This window comes from Rhagoletis pomonella, unplaced genomic scaffold (genome assembly GCF_013731165.1).
Source record: "Rhagoletis pomonella isolate Grant_MI unplaced genomic scaffold, Rhpom_1.0 Rhpom_scaffold_04174, whole genome shotgun sequence".
NCBI lineage: Eukaryota > Metazoa > Arthropoda > Insecta > Diptera > Tephritidae > Rhagoletis > Rhagoletis pomonella.
In genome coordinates this window covers 7,556-17,451 of record NW_023462724.1, presented here as the reverse complement: position 1 = coordinate 17,451, position 9,896 = coordinate 7,556, and the positions used below count along the sequence as shown (strand labels likewise).

At 33.2% G+C, this 9,896-nt stretch overlaps 1 long non-coding RNA gene across 1 annotated transcript; it reads left to right on the top strand.

The window, feature by feature from the left end:
• The first annotated feature begins 8,227 nt into the window (after positions 1-8,227).
• Positions 8,228-9,037, top strand: LOC118754593. The gene is made up of 3 exons (XR_004994918.1): positions 8,228-8,444; positions 8,508-8,642; positions 8,911-9,037. It is a non-coding gene; the product is annotated as an uncharacterized LOC118754593 (long non-coding RNA).
• Positions 9,038-9,896: the final 859 nt, after the last annotated feature.

Genomic DNA, 9,896 nt, shown 5'->3' with positions numbered 1-9,896 from the left:
TGCTCTCCTTATTCCTTCGTAACTTCGCCTTAATATTGCTTTTATAAGCTGCCCATATCTACATAAAAAAATTATAACGTTTTACAATATGGTTCACAAAAACATAATAAATTTGTTACCTTTTTCCATTCAGTGAAGTTATGAGTTGGAGGTCCGCATGAATTAAGCTCATTTTCTAGCCTCTTCCACAGATTATTAGAGGTTTGCTTTGCAGCTAAACCCTTAATTTGACCTTTCGCCAAATCGCTGTGTTCCATCATGAAATTTACCAATATTTCAAATTGTCGAGGCTTGGTATTTGGTTGTTTGATTTTCGTTGTCCTAAAAATAATTTTTTGATTAAATAAATACATATTTTCACAAATATTATTGCAATTACTTACATTTTTACGGACGTCCGACTGCTTGGTTGCTGTCGAATAGAATTTTCTACAATTCCACCATTTTGACATTTGCTTTCGATGCAGGGAGTACCAAATTTCCGAAAATTCGAAAGGGGATAAATAAAATTCGAAGGGAACAGAATGGAATTCGAACATCGAACGAATGTTACTCGAAAGGTGCTTTCAGAGTACCAATCGTTCGAAAGCGAACAAATTTTCTTTCGAATCGAACTACAGAGTAAGGGTCCAGGTCTATTCTGCGCTGGTAATAAAAAGTTTGTAACCGGTAAATAAAGTTCCTGTCAATTTTTAAACCCTTTTCGCATTCTGTATACTCTTATAACCGGTAAATTTTGTTACCATCTTATAAGCTGGTAACAAATTATTGCCCCGTGAAATATGCAATGCCCGGATTTGCACAATTCTTCATAGCTGAATAGCTGAATATTTTAACTGCATTACCAACGTCCTAGAATCGCGGTGACAAGAATTGGTAACATTTTTTGGTGATACAATTTTCCGGTTACAAAATCTTCGGTAACGTGCAGAATAGACCTGTTAATGTTCGTCCCTTTTTAACGTTTGTTCGTTAGCCAAAAATTTATAATTAAATTTTAAATGTTCACTTTACGTAATTCCTGAAGTTAGCACCCGCAACAGATTATTTTGGGTTAGTTATTATTGCAATCGATAGTTCGTCGTTTGTTCTTCATTGTTCGTCAATTTTTAAGGTTTGTTCCTAAGAAAAACATTTATTATTAATTTTTTACATTTTACAGTTCCTGCCTTTAGCACCCCAAATGTAAGAATTTCATTATTTTCATTTGTTAACTGTGATAAATCGTTTGTTCGTCGTTTTCTCATCCCTAAAATCGAGCAAAAGCCAACAATAATTGGAATTGGGGGCGATGAGGTAAAAAAAAGTAGGCGATTTTAACGGCATATTTTTTTTTTGTGCAAATTATCAGGGGTGGCGCTAAGGGGGCTAAACGTGAAATTTTCAACATTTTTAAAAGCTTATATTTCGAAAACTATGGACACAGTTGGAAAAGTGATTGAAGGACCTTTCATTCGATATATATTTATGTATATAATGTATACATATTTTGGAAAAAAGTACAAAAACCTAATTATGGCAATTTTTTTATAAAAATGTATGTTTTTCGTAAAAAAATACGTAATTAACTATGTTAACAACTGTGATTATCAGAAAGAGCACAAAAATATCTTTAATTTGATGTATGACTTGTAACAAAAAATTCTTCTGCACATTATATTTGTTTAAATATATATTAAAATATCGTTTTATATGAAAAAGAAAAAGCGCCGCAGGCAACAATTTGGAATAAAAAATCCCGCGATGTTTTATTCCAAATTTGCATTAGCTGTATAGTAAACTATCGTTTTTTATAAAAACATAAAAAACTGCCGCAGGTATATATTAAAGTATGCTTTTATATAAAAAAAAGAAAAAAAGCGCCGCAGGAGAAAATTTGGAATAAAAAATCGGAACAACGTCGTCTTCGTATAACTTACGTAAACTTTGAAACTTTTCTAAAGTATGCGGGAATGTCTACAATCCCCAGAAACTTCAAAATGTAGACGAAAATGAAGATGATAACAATTAATAATGACAATTAAATTGTTCAGAACTTTTGTTGTTTGATATTGAAAATGAGAATGTGTAAATGAGTTTGAGTTTTGAATTTTAAAAGTACATTAGTAGGATTCATGAAACGTCGCATAGTTGTTGCAAAATTTGCCACCTTGCGACACAGCTGATTACTTTTGTATGGAAACTCTCCTGCGACAAAATTGCGACATTGCTACAATATTTGAGCTGGCAATCATTGCAAGTCGCTAAACACATGGGCGCGTATTCATAGTCCAGCTACTAAGTCGAAACTAATAAAGTCGCAACTTAAATTTAAGTACCAACTTGATATTCACTTCTATTCATAGTCGCATTTCAAACTTCTACTAAGTAGTTTTAACTTAGTTTTACGATATAGCAAAACGAGTTTGAAAATGTATAAATTTTTCTTTACGATATTTTGGAAAAATTACATTTTTATTAAATAATGTCAAGTTTGACCATCCGTTTAAGGTCGGTGTTATGCAGACAAACTTTTGTTTGCCAAATTAAATGGCGGCTGCTTAGTTTGCTCGCAGGTGGTTATGTCGAGTTTGGCACAGGGTTGCACGTTCATTATGGTTTTCATGGCTATTGCCAACACGAAATGAGAATTTCAGATGTACATAACGCGCACAATTAATATATTTTTATGATATCGTATAGGCAATTAACTGTGCCCTAATCTTTGAAGCTCTTACAGCATAAATTCAGTTCTCTGGCTTTCGGTATCACGGCAATTTTTGTGTATAGCAACAATTGTCTAAAATTTTTGTATATGACCACCGAATTTGCTGCAGTTTGACCAAACGAAACTAGTTTGCTGTGAGAGTCGCCAAACTTGCTCTCTCCGAGTTTGCTGCAACAACAATTGCACGCAGTTTGCCAACCAAAATTTATGCATAACACCGACCTAAGTAATTTTTACTTTCATTGCATGTTTATGCAAAAGAATAAGGTATAATTTTCTTGTTAATTGTGTGAAATAGCCAGAACAACCGCAGTGATTTGAAGTCGATGTTTCTCGAAAGCATGCTGTGAAACAAACACCAAGAATGATAGAATACAAGATTGCGCCGTCCTGGGCGTTGACATTTGTGTACCACAAGTAAACAAAGAAAAGAGCGAAAAGAAGAACGAGTTCAAACTGCCAAAACAGTTCACTTTACAGCGAAAAACGTGTTTAATTTTGCTAAATGCGAAAATATTCCATTTTTCACCTAATCTATTAGAGAATAGGTAACATTTTAGTGCACTCCTTTGCTTTGCAATTGAGGCTGCTTCAGCAAACGTTTTAGTGCACTCCATTGCATTGCAATAAAGGCTGCTGCAAAAAACTGCGGCAGCATCTCAGCGGGATTGAATAGTTAACTTGCTAATGGAGGCTGCTTAGAGCAGAAGCAAAATCATTGTGAGGAAATGCTGTTAATGTAATAATAAAGAAACATTTCGGGAACGGCTTTCCCGTGCCCTATGTACACAAAATGCAGCGATTCGGCCTAGCGCTACACTTGCATCTACGCATCTTGCGTCTTGACGGCTGTCGCAATTTAACACACAGCACTTCATTTTATTAGTTTTTAGTCTTCAACTCAAAAACCACTCACAAATTGCAAATTAACACCATTTAAACTGATTTTTCACTTATAATTAAAATTTCTCTTTCGCTGACTTGTAAACAAAGGTTTGTTTACAAGTTACCACAACTGTCAAAATCGGCAAAACCAAAGTAGCGGTACCACTGACGGCGCCACCTTTGTTCGCTGCACCGTGAACAAACACATATCTAAATGTTATGCACTAATTTACTTTAAAAGGAACAATTGCAGAATACGGCCCGTTAAGGCAGAACAAACCGAAAAAGTGGGCGTGGTCTGCCCTCTTTTTCTGATTTTACTGGTATACATTTTTTTTTGATGCAAACATATATTCGTGGCTATGGAGGGGCGAAGGGGGAATATACATTTCCATCCACTTTGTTTTCAAATAAGACTGATGCTTTTTACTTTTTTATTTAAGTAATGAGAAACGTCAAAAGAATGTTCTAGAGTTGCCATGAGTACGAGCACAGAAGAGATGTGGATGTTTAATGGCGTTGCAACAGTGCGCGGAAAGTCTTGGGGGCCAATTCTCGTTTTATGTAATGGGGAAGTGAAAATAAAACTCAGCCTTATCATGATTTTCATTTTCTCCGAACCAGTTCACTTTTCACTTATAGTTTCCATGTATTTACCATAGGCAGAATAGGTATTTTCGGGTGAAATTTTTTTCGGGCGAAACTCAGAGTAAGGCAGAATATAAAATTTAGTGAAAATTTTAGTTTTTCACTTTATTATGGCATACCTTAAGAATACGGACCGTTGAGCTAGAGAAAAAAGTGGACGTGGTCCATTCCTTTTTGCTTAATTGATAAGGGCGGCGCTAGGGGGCTTAACGTGGAATTTTCAACATTTTCAAAAGCTTATATTTCGAAAATTTTTGAATCGATTTTCAAAATATGGACACAGTTGGAAAGGTATCTACAACGTATACATATTTCGAAAAAGGTAACAAAATCATTTTACGGAAATTTTTTGATAAAAATGTATTTTTTCGTAAAAATACGCAACTATAATAAAAGATATGTTTGTCAGAAAGAGCACAAAAATACCTTTAATTTGACGTATAATTTTATATAGTTAGGTTTAAGTACAACTGCCAACAGTGAAATAAACCCACTATATTAATGTTATATTCTATTAATTTATTTCAATTTCGTAATCATTGTCATCATCATCATTTTCGTCTACATTTTGAAGTTTCAGGGGATTGTACTTTAAAAAAGTTTCAAAGTTTACGTAACTTTTACGAAGACGACGTTGTTCCGATTTTTTATTAAAAATTTTCTCCTGCGACGCTTTTTTCTTTTTTTTTATATAAAAGCATACTTTATAATATATACCTGCGGCCCTTTTTTTCTTTTTTTATATAAAAGCATACTTTAATATATACCTGCGGCGTTTTTTTAAGTTTTTATATAACACGATAGTTTACTATACAGCTAATGAAAATTTGGAATAAAACATCGCGGGATTTTTTATTCCAAATTGTTGCCTGCTGCGCTTTTTCTTTTTCATATAAAACGATATTTTAATATATGTATATTTAAACAAATATAATGTGCAGAAGAATTTTTTGTTACAAGTCATACATCAAATTAAATATATTTTTGTGCTCTTTCTGATAACCATATTTGTTAACATAGTTCATTACGTATTCTTTTTTACGAAAAACATACATTTTTATAAAAAAATTGCCATAATTAGGTTTTTGTACTTTTTCTCAAAATATGTATACATTATATACATAAATATATATCGAATGAAAGGTCCTGCAATCACTTTTCCATCTGTGTCCATATTTTTAAAATCGGTTCAATAGTTTTCGAAATATAAGCTTTTAAAAATGTTGAAAATTTCACGTTTAGCCCCCTTAGCGCCACCCCTGATAATTTGCACACAAAAAATATGCCGTTAAAATCAGGAAAAGAGGGCGGTCCGCGCCTACTTTTTTTTAGATCATCGGCCCCAATTCCAATTATTGTTTAAACGTTTACGTAATGCTTAACGTAAAGTAAAAACGATGAATTTATTAACGGCGTTAAATGCTCGATTTTAGGGATGAGAAAACGACGAACAAACGATTTATCACAGTTAACAAATGAAAATAATGAAATTCTTACATTTGGGGTTCTAAAGGCAGGAACTGTAAAATGTAAAAAATTAATTATAAATGTTTGGCTTAGGAACAAACGTTAAAAATGGACGAACAATGAAGAGCAAACGACGAATTATCGATTGCAATAATAATTCACCCAAAATAATCTGTTGCGGGTGCTAACTTCAGGAATTGAAAAATTAATTATAAATTGTTGGCTAACGAACAAACGTTAAAAATGGACGAACATTAAAGAACAATCGACGAACTATCGATTGCAAAAATCTTTATATTTTCACAAATGGGGTGCTAACGTCGGTTGGGTAAAGCTGAAATTAGTCAAGAACGTAAACCTACCGGTACGTAAACCCGAGTCAGCTGACACGATCTGTCTTACCAAAGCGCCGTGTAAATGGAAACTCAACACCGCAGAATTTTTCTGTAGTTGTAGCCCGTAGCGCAGAAATCTGCGGAATTTAGATTTTCCCGTGTCAGCTGATTTCTCCTTCTTTAGATGGTTGCCACTTTGTCAGTTTTACAGATGGTAAAAAGATATATGTAAGTACCAATTCAAAATATGTTTAAAATATTTGAAATTTATTATTGAATAAGGTTTTTGTTGAAAACTAAGTAGTTTATATTTAGCTAAAATCTATTATAGCACGAAAAATTGTAGCTGAAAAGGTAATTTTATGAAAAGGCATTGATGAGGGGCAACAGTGTAGTAAGCAACACTGAGGGCTCCAGTAATCGACAAAATTCTGCGTATACAGACTGCGTTTAAGTATACGTTCTGCGTTCTCGACTAATTTCAGCTTAAGGCTTTCGGCAACGCTGCCTCGGGGTAAGTCTCATCAGGGTTGACAGGTCTGATGAGAAGGAGCATGAATTTTGCTGATTCAGAGTTGCATACAAAATTAATGTGGTATGAAAGGGAGCAACAACCGTACTAAGGCAGAGTGGCACAGGTAAAACAAACACTTCTTATCATTTTCAAAAAGATAATTGCTATTTATTTTCCAATATTCAGATATCCAGCTTGTAGCCAGAGGCAGTGGCTTGTGAGGTTCACTAAAATCTACTCATCATATTGGAACAGCTCCGGCTAATGGACTATTGAATGTGTTGGGCTGAACTTATGACCGCCATAACCAACGCACTCTCCAACCAAATGCGTGTCTTGAATTTATACGGTAGCAATTCATAGCAATTGCTCTTGTATGTGTGTATGATTCATGTATGTGATATTCTATTCTATATTGATGTTAAGTATTTTTGTATTAATGAGCTGTCTGGGCAAATGCGCTGGCAGGCATTGGAGTCTCTATAACTAAACAAACCTGTTTTTTTTTTGGAATAGAGATTAAAATATATTCGGAAATTTAGTTTTCTTTGATAAATACACAACATCCACGTTTTTTAATAAAAAATAATTAAGCATAAAATAATATACTTAACCTACATTTTGTTCATAAATAACACAATTATAAAAATTTTATCCTCGAAAAGACCGTCTAATCATCAGGCGAAATTCCTCACAGTAAGTGTTGCCGTGCGCGCAAAACGAAAACGCTGCACACAACCCAAAAGTACTAGACTAGAGTTTTAGATTTTGCCTCACGTTTCCTTAAGTGACGTTTTAATTGCAGTGGTACCAATAGCATTATTTTTTACAGAGATGCGTGGAAAGCATATTAGGGGGATTAACGACTCCTTCTGTGTAATTTTGGGAACAAGTAAGAGGTCGTTGGGTAAAAAAGAAAAAGTAAGCATGGCCCGCCGCTTTTCTCTGATTTTAATAAATACATTCCATTTTGGTGCAAATTCATAGGAGCGGTACTAGGGAGGGTAATCGTGGAATTTTCAATAGCTTATATTTTGAAAAGTTTTAAACCAATTTTCAAAGTATGGATAGGGTTGGAAAGGTAATTAAAAGTCCATATATATATATATATATAACATATATGAATATGTTAATTATAGGAATTTTTTATTTAATAATTTTTTTTTTCTTAAAAAAACTATATTCAAAGACATGCACAAGATATCCTGCAAGACGCGACTGACAGAAACTCCAACATATTCACAACGAAAACTAACACACATGCAAAATTTTATATGCCAGTTTGGCTCTGTAGCGAGTGACTGTCATTTGATCGATCAAGTGAGTGGCAATGCTGATAAGAAGTAACGGTAGTTGGTTGCCATAGTAACCACAAGATTCACTAGGGCTGCACTTTGTGCTCAACAAAAGTAGTTGTACCTGCCAATTAATGTCGAGTACTGAAGTACTTGGATTTAATTTTTAACTTAATTAGTTTAATTTTAATTTTATCACTATTCGACCCCGTTCATAGCAAAAGTAAGAAAAAATAAAAGTTTCCATTGTGGTATGACATTCTTTTTATATATAAACGTAATAAATAAAACCGTATTTTAAAGTACTTGGTACTGAAGAAGTTCAAATCAACATCAACAGAAAAAAGAAGGACGCAACACGAAAAGATGCTCAAAACTTAAAGTGCTGTGGAAAAATAAAGATAAGTTGTATAAAATATTTCATTTAAAATGAAGAAAAGAGCTTTTAATATCGCCATGAGCAAGAAAAACGGATTTACGAATCCAATATTAAAAAATTGCATCGCATCGCCAGTTCTCTACCACTGCAGTCCTATTGCGTTGTGAATTTAATAGAAACAAAATTAAAAGATCCAGAGTATACACAAGCCATGGTAAAGAATTATATTATGGAATACATATTTCACGTTCTAATTGCTGTACATAAATTTTCAAAGGTCAATTATATCAAAAATAAAAGTTGTGTCTGAGGACGTAGCCAGCGGTATTAAACATTCATTTTCGGAGGAGGCATTGCTGCATCTTAACTTTGAGGGCAGATGGGAGAGAAAACCACTAAACAAACGTAGGAGGTAATATGTACACATATTAGGGACATAACAAGTTCTGACCATTTATTTTTTCGTTATTTATTTATAACTATATACCTATATATAAACCTTTTCAACATACTTTGTCAAAAATTCTCAAAAATCGATGCAAGTTCTTAAATAAATGGTCAAAACTTATAAATAAAGAGTATCACTAATTATGTGGCCACTACCGTATACATATGTACATACATATGTACGTATCTTTTAACTATACAAATTTTATGATAATCTATTTCATTCCACTTAGATGCATTTAAAAAGAAAGGTCCTGTTGCGTTCGAAAAAGAAATCAGGAAGGCAATTGAGCTCAGCCATCACCGCTTGCACCAAAAAATCACAAAACATATCGGTTGGAAATGTATAACCCCTGTAGGGAAAACACGAACTAGTGAACCAAATTTCTAGTTCAGTACTAGTTCTTTTTCGCCAAAAACGAACCAGTCCGATAGTAACTAGTCCCGCACCAGGCCAAAAGCAGTGAAATGTGGTACTTTAACTAAACTATTTTATTTCAAATTTTAAACGCACAGAAGGTAATCATTATGAGTAAAATAATTTAAATAAGCATTTAATCATTATTTTATGAATTATTATTGAGTTTTATTCTTTCGCTCAAACGGAAATAATTATTATTTGATTTTTATTTTTGGGATTACAAATAATGATTATTTTATGATTTTTATTTTTCGCGCAGAGATTATCATTAAATTTGAGTTTTATTTTTCCGCTTAAAAATAATGATAATTTATAAAATTGAAAAGGCCATACAGACGCAACATACTAAAATTTCGACCTGAAAAGTTTGGGTCTTATTCCTCTTATAAGGGTGCGGCTGGCTACCTCTCAAAAGGATACGTCGGTAATCACGCTGGTATAGTTTTTGAGTTGCTTAATAATCATTATACTTAGTGATTCTATAAACAAAGGCCAAGATCCTGAAGGACAATTGAGAAAGGCAATGCAGTTGCAGAAAAAGGGGCATTTAAAAAAAGAGTGTCAAAATAATTATCACTTTCTCACTAAATTTATTTAAAATGCAAGCCACCAGAGCTCCCTTTTTTTAAGAAAAGACAAATTAATTTTTTTTATGCAATCCAGCACAGCTACCTTAATACAGTCAGTCAATAAAGTTTAGGTACAACTAATTTTTTACAATACGGGCAACTATTTTTTAAATATTTTAATTTTCGGTAATTTTTTATAAAAATATGGTCAATTCTACAACAAAATCCC